This window comes from Capra hircus, chromosome 5 (assembly GCF_001704415.2).
Source record: "Capra hircus breed San Clemente chromosome 5, ASM170441v1, whole genome shotgun sequence".
Taxonomy (NCBI): domain Eukaryota; kingdom Metazoa; phylum Chordata; class Mammalia; order Artiodactyla; family Bovidae; genus Capra; species Capra hircus.
This window is the reverse complement of record NC_030812.1, coordinates 100,856,446-100,870,576: the sequence shown is the minus strand read 5'-3', so window position 1 is coordinate 100,870,576 and position 14,131 is coordinate 100,856,446. Positions and strand designations below refer to the sequence as shown.

At 45.0% G+C, this 14,131-nt stretch overlaps 1 pseudogene; it reads right to left on the bottom strand.

Moving 5' to 3' along the window:
* LOC102181205 overlaps positions 218 to 14,131 on the bottom strand; it is a 15,416-nt pseudogene continuing 1,502 nt past the window's right edge.

The following is a 14,131-nucleotide window of genomic DNA, read 5'->3' as shown; positions in this document are numbered from 1 at the left end:
TTGTGAGCATGCCCTCATTAGCCTCTAAGATAGGTGAGAAAGCAGGTCAGCTCACTCATCTTGCATTTCCTTTGAGGAAGATGGCATTTGAGGGCCAATCCTCTAAAAGCATTTGGCATGGAACTTGCTAAATTAACAGCACAGCAAAAAGTTAATTTATTCAGAATATTTCATTTTGAGCAATTTTCATATGACACAATTACAGGTCAGCCACTACTCTATTGAAATACAGGCAATTAGAATATCTGAGGCTTCATCTCATATTTGATACAGCATCACAAGAAAGTCACTGTGGATGTTCCCGGGGCACTGAGTTCAACATCATCGTACCCAGCATCCCCTTTCTTCCCCTGGAGCAGCCAGAGGCTCTCTTCTCCTTCCCCAGGATCAGCAGCCTTCTCTGGAGAAGTTCAGACAAGAGCCTGAAATAGAAAAGAGAAGTTTGATTAGAACTGAGACACGAGGATGGGACAGAACCCCTGGTGGAAGGTAGTCAAGCAAGTGCTTATGACAAAGCATCCCTGGGACCCAGGTGTGGGGAGAGAGGCTCAGGCTATTTCACATGAGTCCAGTGAAGGATGGATCCCAGCTGTCCTCTCAGATTCCAGTTCATGTGGTCTCCTGGGCCTCAGTGCATGTGGAAATCCTGCATCACAGGGAGACCTGTGCTCAGGAGCTCTAGGAGACCTGCTTCCAGGCAACACAATACCAACGAGATGCCCAGCAATGGTAAGAATCATAAAAAGGAATCTAAATTGTTCTCCTTTCACAGGTGATAGATGCAAATTCACAATAAGAGGGAGATTGGAAACAGGAAAAATCTGAATTCCTCACTCACGACCCAAGTCTGCTCTTAGTTGACTTGACTCCTGTTCCCAAATGTCCACAAATAGTATCACAGGTGCAGCCACAGATATCTCCTCCCCAGGAACTACATAGGCCCTCAGATGGAGAAATACTCTTTTCTAGAGAATGAGTGTCTTCTCGCAGCTACTGAAATATCAGTTTATTGTGATACACACAGTCAAAGGCTTTGGCATAGTTAATAAAGCAGAAATAGGATGTTTCTCTGGAACTCTCTGGTTTTTTTGATGGTCCAGCAGATGTTGGCAATTTGATCTCTGGTTCCTCTGCCTTTTCTAAAGCCAGCTTGAACATCAGGTTCACATATTGCTGAAGCCTGGCTTGGAGAATTTTGAGCATTACCTTGCTAGCTTGTGAGATGAGTGCAATTGAGCGGTAGTCTGAGCATTCTTTGGCATTGCCTTTCTTTGGGACTGGAATAAAAACTGACCTTTTCCAGTCCCATGTCCACTGCTAAGTTTTCCAAATGTGATGGCATATTGAGTGCAGCACGTTCACAGCATCATCTTTTAGGATTTGAAAGAACTCAACTGGTATTCCATCAATTCCGCTAGCTTTGTTCATAGTGATGCTTCCTAAGGCCCACTTGACTTCACATTCCAGGATATCTGGCTCTACGTTAGTGATCACACCTTCATGATTATCTGGGTCATGAAGATTTTTTTGTATAGTTCTTCTGTGTATTCTTTGCCACCTCCTCTTAATAACTTCTGCTTCTGTTAGGTCCATAGTATTTCTGTCCTTTATTTTACCCATCTTTGCCTGTAATATTCCCTTGGTATGTGTAACTTTCTTGATGAGATCTCTAGTCTTTCCCATTCCATTGTTTCCCTCTGTTTCTTTGCATTGATCAGTGAGGAAGGCTTTCTCATCTCTCCTTCCTATTCTTTGGAACTCTATATTCAAATGGATATATCTTTCCTTTTCTCCTTTGGTTTCACTTCTCCTCTTTTCTCAGCTATTTGTAAGGCCTCCTCATGTCTGAGAAGGCCTCTGAGGAGGCCATTTTGCCTTTTTGCATTTCTTTTTCTTGGCGATGGTCTTGATCCCTGCCTCTTGTACAATGTCACGTGCCTCTGTCCATAATTCATCAGGCACTCTCCCCATCAGACCTAATGCCCTGAATCTACTTGTCACTTCTACTGTATAATCGCACGGAATTTGATTTAGGCCATACCTGAATGGTTTAGTGGGTTTCTCTACTTTCTTCAATTTAAGTCTGAATTAGGCAATAAGGAGCTCATGATCTGAGCCACAGTCAGCTCCCGGTCTTGTTTTTGCTGACTGTATAGAGCGTCTCCATCTTTGGCTGCAAAGAATATAATCAACATGATTTCAGTACTGACCATCTGATCATGTCCACATGTAGAGTCCTCTCTTGTGTTCTTGGAAGAGGGTGTTTGTTATGACCAGTGCATTCTCTTGGCAAAACACTATAAGCCTTTGCCTTGCCTCATTTTATACTCCATGACCAAATTTGGCTGTTACTCCAGGTATCTCTTGACTTCCTAATTTTGCATTCCAGTCCCTTATAATGAAAAGGACATCTTTTTTAGGTGATAGTTCTAAAAGGTCATGTAGGTCTTCATAGAATGGCAACTTCAGTTTCTTCAGCATTACTGATTCGGCTTAGACCTGGATTACTGTGATATTGAATGGTTTGCCTTCATGTATGAGACAGTGCAAAGATATTATTAAAACACTTGTTCCACCTTTGAATTTGGTTCAGTTCAGTTCAGTCACTCAGTCATGCCTGACTCTCTGTGACTCCATGGACTGCAGCACACCAGGCTTCCCTGTCTATCACCAACTCCTAGAGCTTCCTCAAACTCATATCCATTGAGTCAGTGATGCCATCCAGCCATCTCATCCTCTGTCATCTCCTTCTCCTCCTGCCTTCAATCTTTCCCAGCATCAGGATCTTTTCTAAGGAGTCAGTTCTTCACACCAGTTGGCCAAGGTATTAGAGCTTCTATTTCAGCTCAGTCCTACCAATGACTATTCAAGATTGATTTCCTTGCCATCCAAGGGTCTCTGAAGAGTCTTCTCCAACACTACAGTTCAAAAGCATCAACTCTTCAGCACTTAGCTTTCTTTTAAATATGCTCAATTAATCGATAAGTTTCTCTTTCAGCCATGACACAATGCTTGCGGGATCTTAGTTCCTTGACCAGGGTTGAACCTAGGCCCGAGCAGCGAAAGTGCAGAATCCTAACCTCTGGACCACCAGGAAATTCCCTAATCTATAAATCTTCCTGCAAGTATATCACATATAAAGTGATCAGTTTATGTCACATTATGGAGACATAAATGCCAAAGGCAGAGTGATTCCTCACTCCTCAGAAGGAGTCTGAAAGCATTAAATATGGCATATGGTCAAGATGATGCTATCAAATGTATGAGATTAGCTATATTTTGAATCTCTAGGGAGGCTGGGCATTGAGGAGCACAAATTCACTCTTTCCAGATAGAAAGATTGCAGGAGATGAACTGACCCCACTCACCGGTCTGAGAGGACCTCACCCCATTGCCTTTCTCTGGGGGCACTTCCTCGTTGCTCCCCTGAGAGGCAGGAGGAGTTCCAGGCACTGGTACTTCTTCAGCATCATCATAATTTTCAGCAGGGACATCAGTCCTCTGATCTGGGGGTTCCAAGAGCAGACAAGGGAGTGTATGAAACTACAGTAAGTGGGTTGTTCTGGGGAATACCTAAGATACCTTCTGACCCAGAGTTTCTGAGTTTCTGAATAGAGGCACCAGTCATTCCTTGTTTCAAAAGACTTTTTTCTCTAAGACCATGTTTCATTTTGATGTGTCCATAAGCCAAAACATGATTTTACATAATTAATATTTTCTGATGGAAACTACATATCTCAAAGCAACTCTTCCACCCTTGAGCATTGCTAAAGGACTTTGACAAATTGCGCTATACAGATGTTATTTTTAAAAAACATTCTGTGCCTGTGGTGATTCTGGACACAGAGAGACCAGCCCCGACATGAGACATCACCGAACAGCCAGAGAAGGAGAAGGACGAACCCCATCTGGACACAAGGGATGCTTCTGGTCCCTCAAAGGAAAACTATTCCCCTTAAACCTCCTTTGAGGGAAACTCTCCTCCCCAAAGCCCAGCAGAGGCAGGTCCACCTCTATTTCCTGGAGCGGATCTGGAGTCACTGTTGTCCTCACCATCTCTGGTGTAATACGGCAGTTTAGTCAGTGAGAAATCTGACGGGAAGCCTCATGTGGAGACAAACATCACACAACACACAGAATGACCCACCCCACACCCACGGGACCTGTGTTAAGGCTGAGAAGGGGCAGGCCTGGCTCCTGCAGTGTAGACAGAGGCTGGGAGATCACGGGGCTCTGAGAGCCATTCTGCCTCTCTGGAGGAGCCGTCTCTGTGAGCCTGGGGCACACATGGGGTCTGCAGGTGCTGAGAAGATGTGCACAGCCAGGGGGTGGTGGCAACCAGAGATCCCAGCAGGGCAGACAGAGACACTCACCTGGGCTGCCCAGACCTTCCTTCTGTGTCAGAACGTAATCGAGCTCCTCATACACAGCTTCAGCAAGAGCATCTTCATAGCTAGATAAAGCTGAGAGATCACCCAGCAGGTCAGAGAAGCTTCCCCAGATACCCCAATCCAGCCAGCCCACTGTCATCTCCCTGATGCTCACACGGGGGTTGCCAGGACCTCAGCATCGTCTCCTACCCCGTGTACCATGTCAGCACCTTCTCCCCTCGTCTGACCCTGATTACAGCTCAGTGCCAACTCTGTTCTCACAGGCGAGGCCATGACTCATGAGAGCTCACACTCCAGTCCTAAGAACTTCTGTCTACTCAGCCCTTAGAGCTCAGCACGGAGCACATGGAGTCTGCAACTCAGAACAGTACCTGGCCCAGGTTCCCCTCCTCACACCTGCCCCATCTCCCGCCTCCACACAGCCTCCCTGGTCCACAGGTCCCCCTGCAGCCCACCTCTGCGCTCTGCTCTCCATCTGAGCAGCTGAGTCACCAGGATGACGAGGACCAGGAAGAGAAGGGACCCCAGGATGAGGCAGAGGACCCCAGGCAGGGAGAAGATGCCAGGGAGAGAATTTGAGGTTGTTCTGGTCCCTAAGGAGAACAGGAAAAAGGGCTGGAGATAGTCTTGGGCACAGAGAAATCTCCTGTGTCAGCATTTTCCGGAGCTCCAGACAATGGCGTCTCAGCCTCAGACAGTGTCAGGGCTCCCTCAGGTCTCGTCCTGAGACAAGTCAACTCCACTCTGGCCAGTATGGCCCCGAGGCAGAGCTGGGGATTGTCAGGGAGCTGCCCTGCCGAGACGGCCTCTGAGGACCCAGCTTATCTCCTCTCCTTGGGCTTCAGGAGACAGAGCATCAAACATCCAGGGACCTGCACCCCACAGATGAGGAGCAACACTCAAGGGCAGGTGGGAGTTCCTCAGATTCTCCAACATGGGAAGCAGACGTCGTTGGCCCCGGGCATGAGAACATTTGACCCTGGACATCAAGGCAGGTGATTGCCCCAGTGTAATGCCCTGGCTGCTCCCCAGCAGCCATGGCTCCTCAGACTCTTTCCTCTTCTGAGCTGTCAGAGAGCCCGTAGGACAGGTCCCCAGTATTTGAGTATTCTCCCCTGCCCATGGATGGATCACAGTACCTGCTGTAGTCGGGGGCAATGTTGTCCTTACACCTAAAGAGAAAAACAGTAGTGTGGGGAAGAATAATTGGCAAGAACGCAGGCAAATCTTTTCCTTCCTGAACCTGAAATCACCCCTCAGTCTCCACAACATCAGTGTCCAGTCCTCCCAGCTCCCCCATCCTAGATCAGAGCCCCAGCACCCGGGATGTCTGAACACAATCTCCTCACCATGCCCGGCCCAGCCCACTGCCCCCACACTGCCCCAGCTCACCTACATGGACCCCGAGCCCCTCACTCACCAGAGCACCTCACACCAGCGTCCTCCTCATGCTTGCAGTCGCTCTGCCCCCAGGGCTCCGCAGCACAGTCCCACAGGGAGGACTCCCAGCCCGCGCACCGCACCTCATCCAGCCAGATGCTCCCATTTCCAGGGCCGAATGTCGCAGCCCGCACGGCTTCCAGGGCCTGGCCACAGCCCAGCTGCTGACACACCACCTCGGCCTCTGCCAGGCTCCAGGAGTCATCGCACACGGTGCCCCAGGAGCCGCTGTGCCAGACCTCCACCCGCCCTGAGCACTCGCTGTCTCCTTCCCTGAGCCGGAGCTTCTCCCTGTCTGAAAAGGCAGCAGCCCCTCCTGTGACTGCCCTGGTGGGAGGAAGGAGCCCCTGGGAGCCACAGGGGAGAGGGGGCTGATATACCTGTGCAGGGGGCAGCAGTTGGACAGCTCTTGGGTCTTCTTCCTGCAAATGAAAGGTTGTTGTTGAATTACGACGCCGGGATTCTTGGCCCCCGGAGGAGAAGAATTCAATCCGGGGCCAAAGATGAGGCTTGATCGCTCAGAGCTTTTGTGTAATAACGTTTTATTAAAGTATAAAGGAGATAGAGAAAGCTTCTGCCATAGGAATCAGAAGGGGGCAGAAAGAATACCCCCTGCTAGTCTTTAGCTAGATGTCATATAGTCACCAGCAGTCTGTTAATGAAAGAAAGGAACGTCTCAAAACTTGGAATGCACCAGGCCCCTCACCCATAGGATGTATTTGGGGATAATCTTGGCTCCAAATGGTTCATCTTGGGCCATAAAAGGATTAACTTGAATCTTGAAGAAGGGCAGATCACCATACAAATAGTTTCATTTACATAGATTAGAGGAACAATATCGGAGTATAACGTACTGGTTTATCAAGTAGGTTCTGAGCCCAAAAGGCGGAACCGACTTGAAGACAGAGTTTGGGGTGTATGCATAGTACAGTAGCATAGCCTAAGATAAACATTTCCATAAGAAAAAGGCATTTGTTAACTTCAAGTGAAACCAGGTGGCATTATGACAACACAGAATTTTAAGAGAAATCTCCTTTTAAATTTGTATAGAGAAGGAAAAAATATCGCTACTTTGTTTCCTCCTGCCGCTTAAGAGAAATAAAAATGTCTGACACTTGCAGGCTATTTCCTCCATTTGCAGACCCCTGGCCTTCCTGCCTGTTACCCTCTCACAAACAACAGGGAAACAGTGGATCACGAACACCTGAGGGTGTTCCTGTCCCCACATAAGATTATCTAAGGTCCATGGTACCCCACTGTGGTACTCTTGCCTGGAAAATCCCATGGACGGAGGAGCCAGGTAGGTAGTCCATGGGGTCGCTAAGAGCCGGGCACACTGAGCGACTTCACTTTCGCTTTTCACTTTCATGCATTGGAGAACGAAATGGCAACCCACTCCAGTGTTCTTGCCTGGAGAATCCCAGAGGCGGAGGAGCCTAGTGTGCTGCTGTCTATGGGGTCGCACAGAGTCGGACACAACTGAAGCAACTTAGCAGCAGGAGCATGGCTCAGTGCAAATGACATGTGAAAATACAGGCTCATTATCTCCTGGGCTGAAACATTCACTGCATCTGATCACCAGCTGAAATTACCTTAAATATTTACTTGTTTATCAGTCTTCACACCCCACAGCAGATATAAACATGGACATCTACGAATATACACACACTCCTCTGAGAGAAAAGTCCATTAGAAGAAGGACCTTGTATATCTTATATGTGCCATGTTTCTGCTATTAGGACAGTGCCTGTACATTGTATGCACTCATTCAACAATATTTATGGAAAACCATTTCTAAATACCTAGATAGAGGCTTGATAAATATTTATTATGAATAAACAAATAAAATTCAGTGAAATAAAATTTTTTTAAATTCATACTAATCAGTGAAATAGTAATCCAAATATAAATTAAAGGTAACAGTCTATGATAATAGTTCATATTAAAATTAATCAGGCCAGAAGCACAGTCAATTTATATTCAAAATATCATGTACATATTTTAATGGAAAATTATTAGATAGATTATAAACTACTCTTACCTATTATTCAGTGTGACAGTGGGCAAGTGAAGACTACTGTTGTAAAAGGGAACCCTCTTTTCTAAATTTATTTTTAATTGGGAGATAATTGCTCCACAATGAAGTGTTGGTTACGTGTGTGTGTGTGTGTTAGTCGCTCAGTCATGTCCAACTCTTTGTGACCCTATGGACTGCAGCTCACCAGCCTCCTCTGTCCATAGGATTTTCCAGAAAAACATAGTGGAGTGGATTGCTATTCACTTCTCTACTGGATCTTCCCTACCCAGGGATCAAGCCCAGGTCTCCCACACTGCAGGCAGTTTCTTTGCTGTCTAAGCCACCAGAAAAGCCCATAGTGTTGGTTAGGAATCTCTTAAAAAGGAAGTATACAGGAAAGACTTAGTAGAATTCTGAGAAGATATATGGACACATATATGTACACACTGAGTAAGCCAGAAATTTTTGCAATAGTGAAAAAAAGCCTACTGAGAAAAATTTGTATTGAGAAGATGCAGAAATAATAAACAAAAGACAGAAAATATATATAAAAGAATTGAAGCTGACAGAAATAAATATAAATTCAAAAAACCAGAAGGGTAAATAGTACCTGTCATAAAGTATCAATATTTCTATATTCTTTACAGATCATCCTATCAAAACTCCTACCCACTATAAGCAGAGAACCTCTGAGAAAATGATGGCAGGACCTCTGTGAGCAGGTTGCTCATTTTCATGGTCAAAGACTTTACCACCTCTCAATTCACAGAGTTTAATTGTAGGAAAAACATCATCAATAAAAGGTTTCATAGTTTAATGCTTCTTTAGCCTTCAAATGAAAAAGACAAAGAGATGAGCAAAGAGAGGCAAGGAAGGGAATGAGCCTCTGCTTTTGAAGTATCTGATCCCACATTCTCTTAGCTATGGGTTTCAGGCAACATCCAGCATACCATTCAAGGTGTACCTGAATGGGGTATGTGTGTGTGTGTGTGTGTGTGGAGGGGGAGGGAAAGAGAAAGAGAAACAGAGAGAGAAATGTTGAAGGAATAAGGTGCTATGGTTTGACTATCTGTCGCCCTCGCCAACATTTATTTATTTCATTCAAAATTTATTGCTGAAATCTCAATTCCCAATGTAACAGTATTTAGTGGGGGAGCCTTCTCAGATTCTTCCAAAAACAGAAGAAAAGAACACTTCCAAATTCATTTTCTGAAGCCAACATTAGTCTAATACCAAAGCCAGATAAGGACACCATGAGAAAAGAAAATTACGGGCTAATACTCTGATAAATACAGGTGCAAAAATTGTCCACAAAACATTACAAAAATGAATTTGACAATACACTAAAAGAATCATACATGATGATCAAGTGATATTTGTTCCAAGGATACAAGGATAGTCCAACATTCACAAATTAATCAATGTGATACACCAAATAAATCCAATGAAGGTAAAAATCATATCCTCAAAGAATGCAGAAAAAGTGTTTGACAAATTCAACATCCACTTACAGTAAAAATTATTTTACAAAGTAGGTATAGAGGATTGCATCTCAACATAATTAAGGCCATATGAAAAGTACACAGCTAACATTATACTTGACTGTAAAAAACCGAAAGCTTTTCCTCTGAAATTAGACACAAGACAAAAATGTCTACTCTCACCACTTTTATTCAACTTAGTTTTGGTAGTCCTATCCAGATTCATCAGGCAGTAAAAAGAAAATCAAGATATCCAAATCTGAAAGGAAGAGGCAAAATTGACACTATCTGCAGATTGAAAAATGAAAGTGTTAGTCACTCAGTCGTGTCTGACTCTTTACAACCCCAAGGACTGCAGCCTGCCAGGCTCCTTGAAATGAGCCTTTCAGCATCAGTCCTTGAAATGAATATTCAGGGTTGATTTCCTTTAGGATTGATTGGTTTGATCTCCTTGCTGCCCAAAGGACTCTCAATGCAACTGTGGCATCCAAGAACCACAATTCAAAAGAATCAACTCTTTTTAGCTTCTTCTATAACCTGGCTCTCACGTCTAGAGAGGACTACTGGAAAAAATATAGCTTTGACCATATGGACCTTTGTCAGCAAAGTGATGTCTCTTTTTAATACCTTGTCTAGGTTTGTCACAGAGGAGCAAGCCTCTTAATTTCATGGCTGCAGTCACCGTCAGCAGTGATTTGGGAGTCCAAGAAAAGAAAATCTGTCACTGTTTCCACTTTCTTCCATTTTATTTGCCAAGAAGTGCTGATGATCTTAGTTTTTAGAATGTTGAATGTTGAGCTGTAAGCCAGCTTCTTCACTCTCCTCTTTAACCCTCAATGAGAGGCTCTTTAGTTCCTCTTTGCTTTCTGCCATTAGAGTGGTAGCATCTGTGTATCTGAGGTTGTTGATATTTCTCACAGCAATCTTGATTCCAGCTTTAATTCATCCAGCCTGGCATTTCCTATGATGTTCTCTGCATATAAGTTAAATAAACAGGGTGACAATATACAGCCTTGACGAACTCTTTTCCCTATGTAGAACCAGTCGGTTGTTTCACGTCCAGTTCCAACTGCTGCTTTTTGATCTGCATACAGGTTTCTCAGGAAGCAGGTAAGGTGCTCTGGTATTCTCATCTCTTTAAGAATTTTTCACAGTCGATCCACATGGTCAAAGGCTTTATGTAGTCAATGAAGCAGATGTTTTTCTGGAATTCTCTGGCTTACTCTATGATCCAACAAGTGTTGGCAATTTGATCTCTGGATTCTCTGCCTTTTCTAAACCCAGCTTGTACATCTCAGAAATTCTCAGTTCACTTACTGCTGAAGCCTAACTTGAAAGACTTTGAGCATAACCTTGCTAGCATGTGAAATGAGCACAATTGTGAGGCAGTTTGACCATTCATTGGCATTGCCCTTTGAGATTGAAATGAAAACTGACCTTCTCCAGTCCTGTGGCCACTGATGAATCTTCCAAACTTGCTGACGTATTGACTGCAGCACTTTAACAGTATTACCTTTTAGTATTTTATAGCAATATATATGAGTCAAACAATGTAAGTCTTCACTGATGAATGGATAAAGAAAATGTAATATAGACTTATATCCACCCATAAAAAAGAAGAAAATCTTGCCAGTTGCAACAACATGGATGGACCTTGAGTGCATTATGTTAAGTGAAACAAATCAGACAGAGAAAGAAAAATAGCATGTAATCTCATTTATATGTGTAATATTAAAACAAAAAGCAAGTTCAGAGATGCTGAGTAGTTGGTGGCTGCCAGAGGTGGGGGATTTGGTGCAGGCAAAGGTAATCAAAAGGTATAAATTTGAACTATAAAATTAATAGGTGAAGAGACACAACATACAGAATTGTGACTATAGTGAATTCTGTATTGTCTATTTGAAAGTTGGCAAGAAACTACATCTTAAAGATTCTCATCATGTAAGAAAAATATTTAACTATATATATGGATCCATATATATGGATCTACATATATATGGATCCATATATAGAGACATAACTAACTTACTGTAGTGATCATTTATCAGTATACACAAACATATAAGCATTATCTTGTACACAGCAAAAAATATAATGGTGTATTAATTATATTAATTAAAATTTTAAGAAAGCAAGTTTGGAACATGTAGATAAAATGAGCTCCATCCAAACTTCATTTTATGAACTCAACTTAAACCCATCACTTAGATTTTAAAATATAACATCCCACAGAATTGGGAAAGACACAGAAACAGACATAAGTCACCTGCACAGGAGATGTAGGCTTCCTCCTTTGGAGAGCATGAACTGAATTTCCACAGGCCAGAAGGACACTGCCAGAGGGAGGTATCAGTTTTCCGACACTGAATTAAATCTACCCACCGAGGTCTAGAACCTTCCCTGAGACCAACAGAGGTGTTGAGACTTCCACTGTCCCCACAGCCAAGCTGACTGCAGATGATGGACACGGTGACATCATCCATGGGGCTGCGGCAGACACTCCCCCAGGTCCCGTTGTAGAAAACTTCCAGCCACCCAGCACACTGCTGGTCCTCGCTCACCATCCTGAGGGCCAGGAACTCTGAGATCGAAAAGGAGGAGACAGGACACAGTGAGCACCCCACTCAGTGCTCTGGGTCTTCCTCTCTCCCCCAAATTGTGAACATTCATCTGTGACCCAGCTGAGGAAGCAAATCCATTAGATGACCAGAGTGAAACTTGTCTCCTCTTCACCTGACTTTGTCCATTTCTGACTGTCTTTCTAAATATTTCTACCACCATGATATAGTGGATATGAACTGAAAGGAAGACCATCCTGGACACCTGCAGGGAGAGGGAGCTGACTCCTGCTTCCTGACAAAACATCCAAGAGAGGGTATGAAAGGGATGTGATGTGAACAGTGTGGAGGCAGATAGAATAATGGACCCACAGATGTCTACATGGAAGCTGTGTCTGTGTTTCCTTATCTGGCAAAAGAGACTTTACATATGTGATTAAGGTATGGTCCTTGGGATGGTAAGAGTAATCTGAAATGTAGCAGATTAACCACCTGAACACAGTCTAATCACATTCTTAGACTCACTATCCTTTAAAGTGGAATCCTTTTCCTCATTCGGGTTAGAGGGAGATCTGAATATGGATAATTGTCAGAGAGGTGGAGCGTTGCTGGTCTGATGATGAACAGAAGGGGGTTATGAGTGAAGGAAGGCAGGCAGCTTCTACGAGCTGGAAAAGACAGGAAACAGATTCTGTCCCAGAGGATCAGAAGTGACGTGGCCCTACTGAAACTTTTATCACAGCCCAGTAAGATCCCTGCTGGACATCTAAGCTAGAGAAGTGTAAGAAAATAAATATGTTGTTTTAAACCACTAACAATGTAGCAATTTGTTAGAGAACAAACAAAAACTAGCACAGTGGCTTTAAGACTTCTCTACTCTATGTACCAGAAGGGTGAGCCCTGATTGCAAGAAAAACTGTGAGAAAAGGCTCTGCCGGGAAACACTACTGAGAAGAAAGCACCAGAATCTCAGCTGCTGCAGGAGGCAGTGAAAGCACCTCATCTTCCCCTCTGCTGGAAAGACAGGCTCCAAGGGAGGAAGCCTCCTTCTCTGGTCCTTTCAGCATCTCTCCCTCAGGGCTCAGGTCCCCATCCTCCAGGGCCCCACCCCTCCCCCAGCCTGTGGACAGTGTGGAGTGCTGACCTGAGCAGATGACCCCCGCGTCCTCCTTGTGTCTGCAGTCGTGCTGCCCCCAGCCCCGGGAAGGGCACCTCCACACCTGGGACTCATTTCCAGCACAGTTCAGGTCGTCCAGCCAGATGGGCCCTGATCCTGCCCCAAAGTGAGCAGACCCCGTGGCATTGAGGGCTTCTCCACAGCCCAGCTGCCTGCACACCACGCGGGCATCGTCCAGGTCCCAGCCGTCATCACAGATGGTGCCCCAGGAGCCCTGGTCAAAGATCTCCACTCTCCCGGCGCAGGGACCGCCCCCGTCCACCAGGCGGAGCTGCCTGCTGTCTGAGGAGAGAGAAATGGGACAATGGGGGGCTGACCTGGGGAATGAGAAGGGTCTTCTGTCCTGTGGGACCCTCACCTGAGCAGTAGGGGGCGCTCTCCTCTGAGGCCGCAGAGCCTGCTGGTTCAGACACAAAGTGGTCGCACTGGGGCAGCACCTGGGTCTGGTTTTCTGAAGAAACAGCGATGATTAGAAGGTTGGGAGGGTTAAAGAACAGGAAAGTCAGTTAAATTAAATAACTTTCAGGAGGGGAGGGAAGTTTGGGGGAAATGGATCCATGTATATGTATGGCCGAGTCCTTGGCTCTTCACCTGAACTTTATACCCCAATACAAAGCAGAAACAGTCTAGTGATGGGCAGCTGTGAGAATCCCTGCTGGAGCCAGCTTTGCCCTAAGCTAAATAGAAGAAGAGCCTTTCTGAAGGAGTGTAAGGAAATAAATATGTTGTTTTAAAACCACTAACAATGTAGCAACTTGTTATAAGAACAAACAAAACTAGCACAGTGGCTTGAAGACTTCTCTACTCTATGTACCAGAAGGGTTAGCCCTGATTTCAAGAAAAACTGTGAGAAAAGGCTCTGCCAGGAAACACTATTGAGAAGAAAGGACCAGAATCTCAGCTGCCTGCAGGAGGCAGTGGAAAGTACCTCGTCTTCACCTCTACTAGAAAGACAGGCTCCATGGGAGGAAGCCTCCTTCTCTGGTCCTTTCAGCATCTCTCCCTCAGGGCTCAGACCCCCGTCCTCCAGGGCCCCACCCTCCTCCAGCCTGTGGACAGTGAGTGTG